The sequence below is a fragment of the Malus sylvestris genome, chromosome 12 (genome assembly GCF_916048215.2).
Source record: "Malus sylvestris chromosome 12, drMalSylv7.2, whole genome shotgun sequence".
In the NCBI taxonomy this organism is placed as follows: domain Eukaryota; kingdom Viridiplantae; phylum Streptophyta; class Magnoliopsida; order Rosales; family Rosaceae; genus Malus; species Malus sylvestris.
Genome location: NC_062271.1, coordinates 29,301,033 through 29,315,358, shown reverse-complemented (window position 1 = coordinate 29,315,358; position 14,326 = coordinate 29,301,033). Strand labels below are relative to the sequence as shown.

At 37.0% G+C, this 14,326-nt stretch overlaps 1 long non-coding RNA gene and 1 pseudogene across 1 annotated transcript; one reads left to right on the top strand and one right to left on the bottom strand.

Moving 5' to 3' along the window:
* The first annotated feature begins 1,975 nt into the window (after positions 1-1,975).
* On the top strand, positions 1,976-12,898 carry LOC126592342 (branched-chain-amino-acid aminotransferase-like protein 2; annotated as a pseudogene).
* On the bottom strand, positions 7,307-11,974 carry LOC126592058 (uncharacterized). The gene is made up of 2 exons (XR_007612592.1): positions 11,867-11,974; positions 7,307-7,444 (listed from the first exon to the last, which is right to left on the bottom strand). It is a non-coding gene; the product is annotated as an uncharacterized LOC126592058 (long non-coding RNA).
* Positions 12,899-14,326: the final 1,428 nt, after the last annotated feature.

The following is a 14,326-nucleotide window of genomic DNA, read 5'->3' as shown; positions in this document are numbered from 1 at the left end:
ATTGAATTCACCATCCACAAGATTCTAACCTAAAACTTCTTACTTACAAGTGAAGAGGAATAAGGTCGTAGTACTAAAGTGGAATGGTGGCTTGAGGGGTGATGTAAGAACCGACATGTGTAGGTGGTGCTTGGTGGTTTTCATGAGAGCGGGAAAAAATATGGAGGGTTTTCTGAATTCTATGAGCGTGTACAGTGTTTGAGACTTTAAGGGCTGGTTTGGTATTCCTGTGCTTTGAAAAGAAACTGCTGTGAGAATAAGCGGAGCTGTGAAATAAATCAGCAGAGTGTTTGGTAAACTTTTTTGTAAAAGTGCTTTTGGGAAAAAAAAAAAAAAACAAAAAAAAGCAGTCTGATAGTGAGTCTTTTCATTAAAGGAGCACTGTAGCTCCGTGTGCTTTGAAAAAAAGCCAGTTTTCCAAAGCTGCAAATAGCAGCTTCAGTTTTTTCCTTTGATTTCAGCTTATTCTCATAGCAGCTTCCAAAATAAGCCATTTTTTTCAGTTTACCAAACACCTAAAACCCTCACAGCTTTTTTTTTAAGCACCTCACTCCCAAACCACCCCTAAGTGTTTGAAGAATGTGAGGATTTTTTTTTTAAGGAAAACTAATGAAAATGATTTCAAAACTATGATTTTTTGTTAAAGTAAACAGTACTGAAAACTTTTCATTAAAGTTCCATTTTTTTTTAAGATCTCTTCATTGTTTTTGAGCCTCGTACTTATAGGCTTTTCCATTTCTTGATTGAGGTTTGAACCAAATCAATTAATTTGACCCATACCAATTAATTTAGCAATTTGACCAAATAAATTTAATTAACAAAAAAATCAAAACGTGATTTGAACTTAATTCGTGTCCAATTTCTCTTTAAAAAAAAAAAAAATCGCGTCCAATTTGATTTTATCAAATAATCTTGATTTAATCAAATCAATCAATCAACTTATCCTTAATCTAGTCATTCTTATTTGGTCAATCTCCCTATTTGACATCCACTTTATTTGTTGATTATCTCCCGTGATTTGTTTGACTTAAATCAAGGTTAATTAAAGATTTTTTTTAATTATTTTCCATCAAATATTGACATGTGTCATGACTCGTTTTTTGAGTCATATGTCATGTGTACAACTTGTGACACTCACAATGCGTGCCACGTAATCTTTGACATGTCAAAACTTTAATTTGTTAGTGATATATCATCAAAACTTCCGAAGAATTCTTTTAGAGTAAATTGTAGCAATGGTCCCTGAACTTTACTCAAATTGGAGCAATGGTCCCTCAACTAAAAATCCATTACTATTGGTCCCTCAACTTATCAAAATGTGTAGCTATAGTCCTTTTCATTAATTTCTTCAAAATTTTGTCAAAATATGTTATGTTGGAATAACCATTTACTTAATTAGGGTCCCTCAACTCATCAAAGTGTGTAATTATGGTCATTTTCGTCAACTACGTAAAAAAATTTGTCAAAACGAGTTATGTTTGAAGGACCATAGCTACAATTGGGATAAAGTTAAGGGACCATTTCTCCAGTTGAATTAAAATTGAGGGACCAAAGGTAATGGATTTTTAGTTGAGGGACCATAGCTGCACGTTTTAATGAGTTGAAGGACCAATGGTAATGGATTTTTAGTTGAAGGACCATTGCTCCAATTTGAGTAAAGTTCAGGGACCATAGCTACAATTTACTCATTCTTTTATGGTCAAAAATATGTTCACCTTGTCAGTTCAACAAAATCAAAAGCGTTTTTAATTGTTAAAAACGGCAACACAAAAACAATTCCAAATAAGTTCAAATCTCACATACAATTACTAAATAGTAAATAGAAAAAATAAATGCTCTTTATAGTATTTATTGCATAATCATCAGTTACTTTCCTCTGCATGCAGTAATTTGCTCAGATTTCTCAAAACTTCAAAATCCCAGTTGATCCCTCAAAAAGTTTGGGAATTTTAATTTCAGTCCAAACCAAACCACCATGGAAGAGCTCAAGAACCAAGCAGAAGCTGAAGTGGAAGCGATTCACTTATGGGCTACTCCAAGATCACTGTCTACCAGCCTCATGTACTCCTTTGCTCATGTGCCCTCCAGTCTCGTCAATATTATTTTTTGGCTTCTGAAAGGCCTCGTTTGGGACTGCTTCTATTCCTTTGCTCATGTATTCCTTGTGCTCGTATTGCTTTTTCCAGAAGCACTTTTTAACTATCATAAACGCTTTTAGCCAAGCAAGAAGCAATACCAAGCAAAGTGCAAGTTAAAGATTCTGTCTTTCATGCAGAAGAAGAAAACATAAATTTTGTTTTATTTTTTTATTTTTTTTATTGTTTTGTGTTTAGAGGGATGACACAGAAGTGCTTGATGAACCACTCTATGCAACTTTCCTGCAAGTGACAGGTTCTGATAGGCCCTACAGGGAGGAGGTTCTTTCCAAAATGGTAAGTCAGTAAACAAGTTTCATCCCTAATTATGAGTTTAGTTGCTGTTGTAAGAATAATTTTACTCAAGTTATTTACTTTTTACTCTTTTATTTGGAAATATTTTTTACTTTGGTAGGATCTCAATTGGTTTTTGTTTCAATAATGATTTGGTTGATCATAAAAGTTCGTGAATTTGTCAGTTTTTTTCCATTGGTTATATAGCGTAGATGGGACCTCAAATGCATAGGTGAATGCTCTTAACCAACTGAGCTACAAGCCACGTGCTTTCTACAGTTGTTCGTGCTAGATTTAAGTGCTAGATTTTGATCGCATGCTAGGAAACAATAGACACAAAGATCATCCGAAATATAGATAATTAGGTTATACTACATGTACTCGTTGGACGGACTGCAAATAGTTAAATGTCTTTTTTCTCTTAGTTATACAATTGTGTATTTAACCTTTTTCTTGCCTGTTCCCACAATTTTGCATTTTGATAGATAATGACAACTCAAGTTACAGCATGACACAACGTCTGAGAATATGCTCTATGTGTGTTTTTTCAGCCATTCCCTATGTCTCTGTATGACGTACTTGAGCAAAGTCTACCTTTCTACAACTTTCTTAGGCGCCATGTGAGGCAGACATCGAGCCTTCTGAAGTCTCCTTTGCCTGAGCCCGATCTTCCAGTTCCAGAAAATAAGAAGCTACTTGCATGGGTTGGTGATCAGATTGTACCGCGCGAGAGTGCAAAGGTACCTGTACACGAGACACTTGATGTTCTCCAGTTGACAGATCATCCCTCCAGTCTTTTGTTTCGATGCTATAGTTATGGATATTTATTTCTATCCTGTCCAAGGTTTCTGTGTTCAACTCGGTTGTCCAAGGCGGTGATTCAGTTTGGGAGGGTCTTCGAGTTTAGGATGGGAAGATATTTAAGCTTGAAGAGCATTTAGATAGGTAAGTGGAGGAAAATCAGATTTTCGACAAGATTGATGCCTGGTGACTATAGATAAGTTGGAAAACTTTTTTTTCCAAAGAGTCGTAAATCTTTCACCAAAATCACTGTGCCTTTCACAAAAAAAGAGCTAAGAAAACCAACTCAAACAACCCTAAGCACAACGCAATACAGACAATGAAGAAACAACTGGTCTTTGGGAGAAAGACAAACATTAGGTCTTCTCCTTTCACTCGAGTTACAAGTGTTTAGCCTTTTAAAATCACAGAAAATGGTTGGAGCAAAGAAATATCCCCATATTCCTCCTATCGACACTAGAGGTTGCTAGGGTTTCCACTGAGAGAGAGAGAGAGAACTTTTTTTTTTTCCTCCACTTACCTATGCATTTTCTCACCTGACTATAGATTTACGACTTTTTTTTCGTTTTTCTTTTACCAGAATTTGGATTCAAAGATTCACCACAATAACCTACTCAATAATATACTTGCAAAGGTAAGTTCAGTTTGTGTCATCAGCTGGTAACATGTCATGTGCGGTGTATTTGATCTTGCAGAACTTTGAGCTACCTTTGTTCAAGTCATCTTGAATATATTGCAGATAGAAGGCAACAACGCAAATGCTGATGATGCAATCATGCTTGACAATGATGGCTATGTGTCTGAAACAAACGCTACGAACATTGTAAGCCTATGCTTTTTCTCTTCAGGTTTCGTTGCTGTATGAAAATTTGGTGGCTAGGTTCCATTTTTCAGGATGTAGTTTTCCATTGTTATTTCCGATGCTTTCATTCATGAAAGCATCAGAAACATGTCCATGTAAACTAGTCTCAAGTGAACGTTAGAGGGCTGGATCAACTCGCTAGTTTGTAACATTTTAATGAGCACAAAATATAGACCTGTTCTCCTTAAGTAATGCAATGTCATAGTGACTTCTGCTATTGTATTATCACGTCCTATCACTTCCTTCCACTCCGTCTCAATTACGTGACATCCACACTGTAAACAAACTCTGTTTGATTATGCAGTTTTTGGTGAAGAAAGGCTGTGTTTTGACTCCTCATGCTGATTACTGCCTTCCTGGCATTACTCGAGCAACGGTAAGTTGTGTAGATTCCCTCTTATTATTGGAATTTCCATCGTTCTCCATGAATTGAAATATTGTTCTCCTTCAATTTGGTGGTAATGAGATTTTAACCTTTGTACATCGATCCTTGACAAAGACGCCCCAAACGTTTTGTTTGGTAATAATATTTTACACTTGGTTTTCCTCTGACTCACTGATCGATCTTTTTGAATTTTGCAGGTGATGGACCTTGTAGTGAAGGAGAAGTTGGTCTTAGAGGAGAGAAGGATCAGCCTATCAGAGTTCCATACTGCGGACGAGGTTTCCTTGTTAGAGTGTGATTATGATTCACACGGTTTAGATATTTCAGATTAGTATAAACTGATAAGGTCTCAGTTTGTTTATAAGAGTAATCCAGTTTTGGTTTGGATTAGAACTCTATTTGGGATTTGAGTTTAGTACTCCTGATTGTACAAGGATTTAGTTTCATATTCCTTGTAGGATTGTTCTAGGTGATCCGGAACTTGTAGTATAAAACCACAAGCCCCTGCTCCCGCAAAGATACACTCTGAATTTCGTTCCAGTTGCCTATAATCTGGTGAGTATCGAGCTTTGCAGAGAGGAGAAGGTTTTGTGCAGATTTCCATATCTTCTTCGTCTGTGAACATGTCTACAGGTATGCACTGATGCAATTATTTCTGTTCTTACATTCATATTGCATACATGATCAAAGGGTTGTGATTTAATTGTTTAATCCTTGTGTTCTTGAAAGTGAGATCTGATAGAACAGAAATAATTGCATCAGTGCATACCTGCAGACATGTTCACAGATGAAGAAGATATGGAAATCTGCACAAAACCTTCTCCTCTTTGCAAAGCTCGATACTCTCCAGATTATAGGCAACTGGAACGAAATTCAGAGTGTATCTTTGCGAGAGCAGGGGCTTGTGGTTTTATACTACAAGTTCCGGATCACCTATAACAATCCTACAAGGAATATGAAACTAAATCCTTGTACAATCAGGAGTACTAAACTCAAATCCCAAATAGAGTTCTAATCCAAACCAAAACTGGATTACTCTTATAAACAAACTGAGACCTTATCACTTTATACTAATCTGAAATATCTAAACCGTGTGAATCATAATCACACTCTAACATTCTCCCACTTGAGTATGATTCACCATAGTAAAGAATCATTTCAAATTAACACAACAGTAATTGCAGAAATCTCATAACAATGTTTCTCAACAAAAAAAAAAAAAAACACAAAACTGAAAACATGCGCTAAGACAATGAACTTATAATCTTCTCTACAATACAATATGCAGAATTGACTTACAAATCACAGTGTCTAACTCATGCTCTCAGCAAAGTGATCCAAAATAGGAGTAAACCAAAACTTACTCACTGATGTTGTCCAGAAATACAACAAAAGTTCTTGAGCTATTCATCAATAAGAATAACCAAGTTCAACTCTCAAACTATCTTTATCAAAACGAAATTTTGACTCAAAGATTTTATTGAACTATCAAAAATGTTTCCTGTGAACAACCAATCACAGATTTGTCTGAAAAGGCTGAACTAAAAGAAACCTCAACTAACTGCTAAATCACAAAGAAAGTTGTAACTAAATAAATTACAATACCTAGCTCCAGAAAACTTTGCTACGACACTCATCCTTTGGAAAAGCATCCTATAACTGTCTTCCAAAAGCTACATAAAATAACTTCAATCACTCCCACTTATCTAAAGCATCTATAACTCCCATATGAGTAACATGTGCTTTAAAATCCCATTTGGCAGAGCTTTTATCTGACAATAATGGCGGCGTAGGAGTGTCTAATGCAATATCAAATTCATTAAGAGTCAGTAGCAGACCGATTTCTCGCCTCCACTTCTTGTAGTTACTTCCCCCCGTGAGAATCGGAACACTTGCAAGGTTGAGTGTTTTAAGCGAAACTGCAGACATGGACAAAATGAAATCTCAATAAAAGAACCAAAAGTTCTTGATTTCAATCCACTTTCACTTAATACACAATGTTAATGAATCAATTTAGTCATATATATAGATTTCTCATGAGCATGAAAAACATATATAGATGAAACAACCCATTTGTGTATGCATAAACTCACTCATCACGCAGATCAGAATTTCATTTGTGACAAGAAAACAAAAGAGCAGTATGTCAATAATCTATAGACATGGAATTGAATGCATTGCATAATCTTTGTACACCAATCTTAATCAAACATAGCAAAAATTCCATAATACTTCTTTATATTTTAACGCAATATGGATGGAGAAGAAACAGAAAATTACCTCAATTTGCAGATATCATAATCAACGCAGCGGAAGCAATAGTTATACAAGAAATTTGTTTTATGATGTTTGAGAAAAACGATATTGCCATATCAGATTATGGATCTTTCTCACACAGAATGAAAATCGAGGTTTTTTTTTTCTTCGATTGCAGTAAAAAACCCAGTCCAACAGTCATAATATTAAAGAAGATTAATAAATTAAACGACGTCGTTTCTTGCAATTTCGAATTTAAACAGACTGGTTGCCATAGGTCAGTTTTGTTTTGCAGATTAAAACGATTTCAAGATTGAATTTAAATGAAGAATCCATTGGCTCTGATACCTCATGTGAGAAGAGATAGAAACTTATCGATCAACTCAACAGCCAAGAACACAAGGATTAAACAATTAAATCACAACCCTTTGATCATGTACGCAATATGAATGTAAGAACAAAAATAATTGCATCAGTGCATACCTGCAGACTGTAAACAACAACAATAGTGTAATACAATACACTAGCCCAAGATCAACACACAAAGATGTAAAGAAGAACAAGCTAAAAAGATGAATAAAAAACTCCAACTTCAATTTTCTGCACACACAAAAAAGATCTGGTACAGGGAGGAGGAAAGGCACAACTAGTGTCTTTTTGTTTCTTTCTAAAGACTCCTCTTTTTTTCTCTAAGAGACAATAAAGCTGGACCTAATAAATAATACCCAAAAAGATAATTCTAGACACTGCCAGCACATATAAACAAAAGACAAAAAATACATGGCTATTTAGATTCTCCAAAACAGCAACTTTAATGTTTAACACTCCCCCTTAAAGTGATGTTTTGGAAACGAGTCCAAGCTTCACACGAAGAGCTTCAAATGGTCCCCTTGAGAGAGCTTTAGTAAAGATGTCTGCAACATTCTCCTTGCTGCTCACATGTTCATTCTTAACGGTTCCATCAAGAACCTTTTCACGAATGAAATGATGCTCGATCTCAATATGCTTGGTCCTAGCATGGAAAATAGGATTTGATGCAAGCTTGATAGCACTCTGATTATCACAAAAAAGAGTAGTTGATTTGCCACAAGGTTGATAAACATCCTTGATGAGTCTCCGTAGCCAAACACATTCTTGGGCTGCGAGTGAGGCAGCCTTATACTCCGCTTCTGTAGTAGAGAGTGAAACTGAGTCTTGTTTCTTGCTGCACCAAGAAACACTTGTAGAGTCACACAAAAATACATAACCTGATGTGGATCTTCTGTCATCCATATCTCCTCCAAAATCAGCATCTGTGTAACCATTCATCACAAAGCCAGAACCTGTTTTGTAAAGAAGTCCAAAATCAAGTGTAGAGTTTACATACTTCAGAATATCCTTTGCAGCTTCTAAATGAGGCTTTCGAGGCTCCTGCAAGTATCTACTAACAATCCCAACAGCAAATGCAATGTCCGGCCTTGTTATAGTCAAGTAAAGAAGACTACCAACAAGAGCACGATAGGTTTTAGGATCTGGAAGAAGTGATCCTTCCTTACGCCTTAATTTCTTATCTTTGTCAAGGGGAGTAGAGCGTTTCTTGGACAACTTGAGCCCAAACCTTTCAACAAGCTTCTGAGCATATCCTTGTTGTGACATAAAAATTCCATTTGCCATGTTTTGCACTTCTAAGCCAAGAAAATGACTTAACTCACCCAAGTTCTTCATATCAAATCGAGTAGATAGTTCCGCTCGAAGCTTTGCAATCTCATTTTCATCACTTCCAGTAACTATCATATCATCCACGTATAAGAGAACAACCATATGCAGATTCCCATGTTTCTTAACAAATAAGCTTGAATCTGAATCTGAAGCACGATAGCCACAAAACTGCAAGAACTCAGCTATTTTTCCATACCAAGCACGTGGCGCTTGTTTTAACCCATAAAGGGCTTTCTTCAGTTTGCACACATAACCTGGATTGGTTTGGGACACATATCCGGCTGGTTGCTGCATATAAATATCTTTGTCAAGATCTCCATATAAAAATGCGTTTTTAACGTCAAGTTGCCACAACTTCCATCCTTGACACGCTGCCAATGAGATCACCACACGAACAGATGTCATTTTTGCTACGGGACTGAAAGTCTCTTCATAATCATCTCCATAGCTTTGAGAGAAACCACGAGCAACTAGCCTGGCCTTAAATCTGTCTATGCTTCCATCAGCTCTTCTCTTCAATCTGTAAACCCACTTACATGTAATAAGATGCACATTTTCAGGTTGCGGCACCAAATCCCATGTCTCATTCTTCATAAGGGCATGCATTTCTTCATCAATGGCTATCCTCCATTCTTTGACATATTTGGCTTCTTCATAATGAGAAGGTTCTGCTTCATCAATTGGACCTGCAAAAAAACAAGAATAAGTACTTGTAAAGTTTTCATCTCGAAACCTTGCCGGTTTGGTGATGGTTCTTTTTGGCCTCTGATTTTGTTCAACTTCTTCTTGCTCTAGAGATCCCACATCCTCCATCATTTCAACATTTTGCGGACTAACGCTCCCCCTTTCACCTTGCTCACCAACATGTGAAGTATCATGAACACTAGGAGGATTGGAAGACGAAGGCAACTCAATTACAATAGGTTCTTGAGTGTTGTCGCCGGCTGATTCATTTTTCTGGCCATAAAAAGAAGAGATTTCATCAAAGATCACATCCCTTGACACAACACAACTGTGCGTCTCAGGATCCATACATCTCCAACCTTTTTTTCTTTCATCATATCCCACAAAAATGCATTTTTTCGCCTTCGAATCTAGCTTCCCTCTCTTAGAGTCAGGCACATGAACATAACAAATTGAGCCAAACATCAACTCATATGGAGTTTTCATATTATTCGGACTGAGGGGCAACCGATTAATCACATGGACTGCACACATCATACTTTCTGCCCACAAGGCTTTCGGCAAGTTTTTAGCATGTAACCAGCTTCTACATGTCTCCGTCAAGTGTCTAATCTTCCGTTCAGCAACTCCGTTTTGCTGCGGAGTTTCAGCACAGGATAATTGCCTTCTTATGCCAAATTGTTGACAAAATTTGAAGAAGCTTTCAGAAGTAAACTCCCCACCATTATCTGTACGCAAGCATTTAATTTTCAAACCAAGAACACCCTCCACAGTCTCCTTGAACTCCTGAAACTTGGAGAGAACCTCTGACTTCTGTTTTATGAAATAGACCCATGCAAATCTTGAAAAATCATCAACAAGAATTAGCATGTAGCGAAAACCAGAGAAGGAAGGAGTTCTAGTTGGTCCCATAACATCACCATGAATGCATTCTAAAGGAGCTTTGCTTCTAGAATCAGATTTGGCAAAAGGAAGACGATGAGCCTTGCCAAATTGACATCCTTCACAAATGACTTTGCTGGGAAAACTTGAAATATTAGGCAGCCCATTTACAAGATTTTTCTTAACCATCACCTTCAATTTTTCCATATTAACATGCCCTAACCTAGCATGCCATAAGGAAGCATTTTCATTGCAGCTAACCTTATCAATATATGATGAAGAGGCAGATAAAACAAATGTATCTTTTACCCTCCTACCGGTATGGACAACATCAGCTTTTAAAATTTCTATATTCCGGAGAAATTTCACATCTTTTGGTCCAAATAAGACAAAATTACCAGCATCCACAGCATTAGGAACAGAAAATAAATTTTTCTTCATCCCCGGAACATGGAAAACATTTTTCAATGTGATAGAATCATTACCTCCCTCATTGATGATCACAGTACCTTCTTTTTCAACTTGGTGCACTGTGTTGTCGGCTGTCACCATTGCTTCATTTCCTTTGTGCGGCTGTAAATGGACAAACTTTGACTCATCACCTGTCAAATGATGGCCACAACCGGAATCCACAATCCATTCATCTTTAAAGTTAATAGCCATGGCATCAATGTTTGAAGTTTCTGCTAGAAAACACTTCCCCCAGTTTTCTTCATCTTCTGAATTGCTAGAAATACGAGAGTTGACATTTGTTTCAGCCACGTTGCCTTGGCTCATTTTAACTCTACAGAATTTTTGAATGTGACCAAGTTTTCCACATCGATGACACTTGAGGGGCCTTTTATCTCTTTGATTAAATGACTCTTTAGGTGCAGCATCAAATTTATTGTAATCCCTTTTATCAAACTTAAAATTCTTCTTTTTTCGAGTAAAAAGAGCATCTCCGGAGTTGTTCGAAATAGACACTCCAGCCATTTGACGAGCTAAAGACTCTTGAGATGACAACAAATTCTCAAACTCTTCCAAGGTGGGTTGTCGATCCCATCCTTGAATTGAAGTCACAAAAGGAGTGTACTCCTTTTTTAAGCCACGAATAATGTGTCTCCTTATTCGAGCTTCAGAGACGGGCTCATCCGGATCTAAAAGGGAAATTTCAGAACACAAGTTCTTAATCTTCAAGAAAAATTGAGAAATTGAAAGGTCACCTTGACTTGAATTTGCCAATTCATTCTCCAGCATCTGTAGCCTCCCAATGTCCTTTTTGTTGAATAGTTTGTCAAGAGTCTCCCAAATGTCATTGGCAGACTTGCATTTGATGATATGTTCGAATAACCCATGAGAAACAGATCTCTTCAACACGAACTCGGCTTTCGCATTAGTCATTACCCACCATTTCAAGTCATCGGCATCTGCACCGTCTTCGGGTTTGGTTGTGTACGCTCCTCCAACAACATCCCATAAATCTTCACCAACCAGATACGACTCCATACACGATCTCCAGATCTTGTAATTTGATGGATTGAGCAGCTCTATGCCGAGCCCAGTAACCCGACTTGAAGATTCCATCTTTTGGAGCAACACCAGCTGATCTTCTTCACCAAGGGATTCAAGCAAACAACCAGTTACCACCCTTGTGGCTCTGGTACCATGTAAACAACAACAATAGTGTAATACAATACACTAGCCCAAGATCAACACACAAAGATGTAAAGAAGAACAAGCTAAAAAGATGAATAAAAAACTCCAACTTCAATTTTCTGCACACACAAAAAAGATCTGGTACAGGGAGGAGGAAAGGCACAACTAGTGTCTTTTTGTTTCTTTCTAAAGACTCCTCTTTTTTTTCTCTAAGAGACAATAAAGCTGGACCTAATAAATAATACCCAAAAAGATAATTCTAGACACTGCCAGCACATACAAACAAAAGACAAAAAATACATGGCTATTTAGATTCTCCAAAACAGCAACTTTAATGTTTAACACAGACATGTTCACAGACGAAGAAGATATGGAAATCTGCACAAAACCTTCTCCTCTCTGCAAAGCTCGATACTCTCCAGATTATAGGCAACTGGAACGAAATTCAGAGTGTATCTTTGCGAGAGCAGGGGCTTGTGGTTTTATACTACAAGTTCCGGATCACCTATAACAATCCTACAAGGAATATGAAACTAAATCCTTGTACAATCAGGAGTACTAAACTCAAATCCCAAATAGAGTTCTAATCCAAACCAAAACTGGATTACTCTTATAAACAAACTGAGACCTTATCACTTTATACTAATCTGAAATATCTAAACCGTGTGAATCATAATCACACTCTAACATTCCTTACATAAATTCACATAGTTTGTTACACAATAGTAATTAACGGAAGTGTTAATCCCACCTGTTTGTTTTGAACATATCCTTCGTTCTGTTCTGAATTACGTAATTATCATGGACTGCAGGTATGGACGACCTGCAGGTATGGACGACAGGAACAATGGGAGAACTCAGTCCGGTGAGTACTTTATAGATATTTCAATCTTGGTTGCATACTACATATTCAACTGTTCATGCTTCCATTTATCGACGCTGTAATGGTTTCCTCTTCACAAGAAGCAATAGCTGATGGGATTTTATTCACCAGGTTGTAAAGATTGATGGTCGTGAAGTTGGCGATGGAAAAGTGGGACCTGTGACTCGAAGATTGCAGATTGCTTACAAGGAACTGACTGCAGCGTCCGGAGTGCCCATACCAACCTATCAGGAAACTTGATAACTTTGGAGGGTGAGCGTTCACCTTCCATATATACGATTAAGAAAACCATGTCTTGGGACAGGTTTTCGATCTGAAATGCATACTTACTACTTTCATTTCTCTGTTAGTCTTCGCAAAAAGACACAGCTTCGTGAATGGCAGGTTGTCGCTAACAAGCAGTGGAGGAGTGAATTTCATGGACGCCACTGTGCACTGTTGAAATTGGATTGAGCTTCTCTCACAGATATATATGAATAAAAGTACCAATTCTTTTCTTATAGGCATCATAATTTTCTTTCGAGCGGCCAAAAATGTCATTTTTCGTTAAATTGGAGGGAATCAAACGCTGAATCTATGTTAATCTTAATTACCCTATATAACAGTATGCTCGATATCCCGAAAGAAAACGATCTTCAACATAAATCAGTTCTCTTTACGAGTGCATCCTAACAATCTTTCCTCTTGCACCTCTTTTTCTTTTTGACGCAGCACGAAGCAAAAGGACTACAAACGTAAATTTTGAAGAACTAGAGCTTTCTGGAATCTACCAGTTTAATAGAAATCCCAAATAATTTGATTAATTGAGGAGTTGATGATTACAATGGGAAACAGGCACGACTTAAATAAGCTGTTTAAAACACCTTAGGACAACTCAAAAGCCTTAAGAAAAATGAAAGTAAATGACATTAATCGGATGACAAACAAAAAGTAGGATTTTTATTACAAAAATTAAAACGCAGTTTTGGAAGCCTAAACAATCTCGGATGGCTCAAATCCATCTTATGTCTCAGCATAACAGTGAGTTTGAACCGCGGCGTCATTCTCTTTCTAAAAATATTTTATGGACACAAGTTGGAGCTCGAACTCCAAATCTAGAAATTTTTGCTGTGTCCTTTTTTCTAGTTGTTGAATTAATAAATTAAAGGAGAACCGAGAGACGTGAACAAAGAGATGAGTGTATAACGAGAAAACTAAATTCTTCTTGCCGATATGGCTTATGAAATTATCATTGCTTACGGCCGAGTCATATCCTTAATTAGTGGGTTAATTGAAAACTAAACAACGTTAAACATTACTGGTGTAATTGCTTTTTAGTGGAAAGGTTTAAAGGAGTAAAGCTACTTTTACAAGTTGGACAAATTTTACAAGAATGTACCCTTTTTTTTGGAATTTGGATTCTCTACGGATCCTAGTGTGCCTAAATATCAGAAAATTCGGACTTTGGTTTGTATGAAAGAGAATTGGAGCCTTTAATTTGTGTAAGATGAATCAGCAGAATAAGTTAATGAGAACTATCAGATTCAAATTGAATGCTCCGAATTACCTGATCATTGAACTCCGAACAATGAAATCCGGAATAATCAATACCCACAAGCTTTCGTGTGGAATGCACCCTCCACTCAATTGTTTAATGATATTTCCTACCAAAATCTCCAAAAGATAGATTTTGCTTTCGGTCAATCTGTATTGTTTTATTGGTAATTTGCTGGTGGCATTTGTGTGGAATGCGCACTTCACATAATTAACACTTATTAGGTATTTGAACAATGGTAGCACTTCCCCACTACATACACCATGTGGATTTG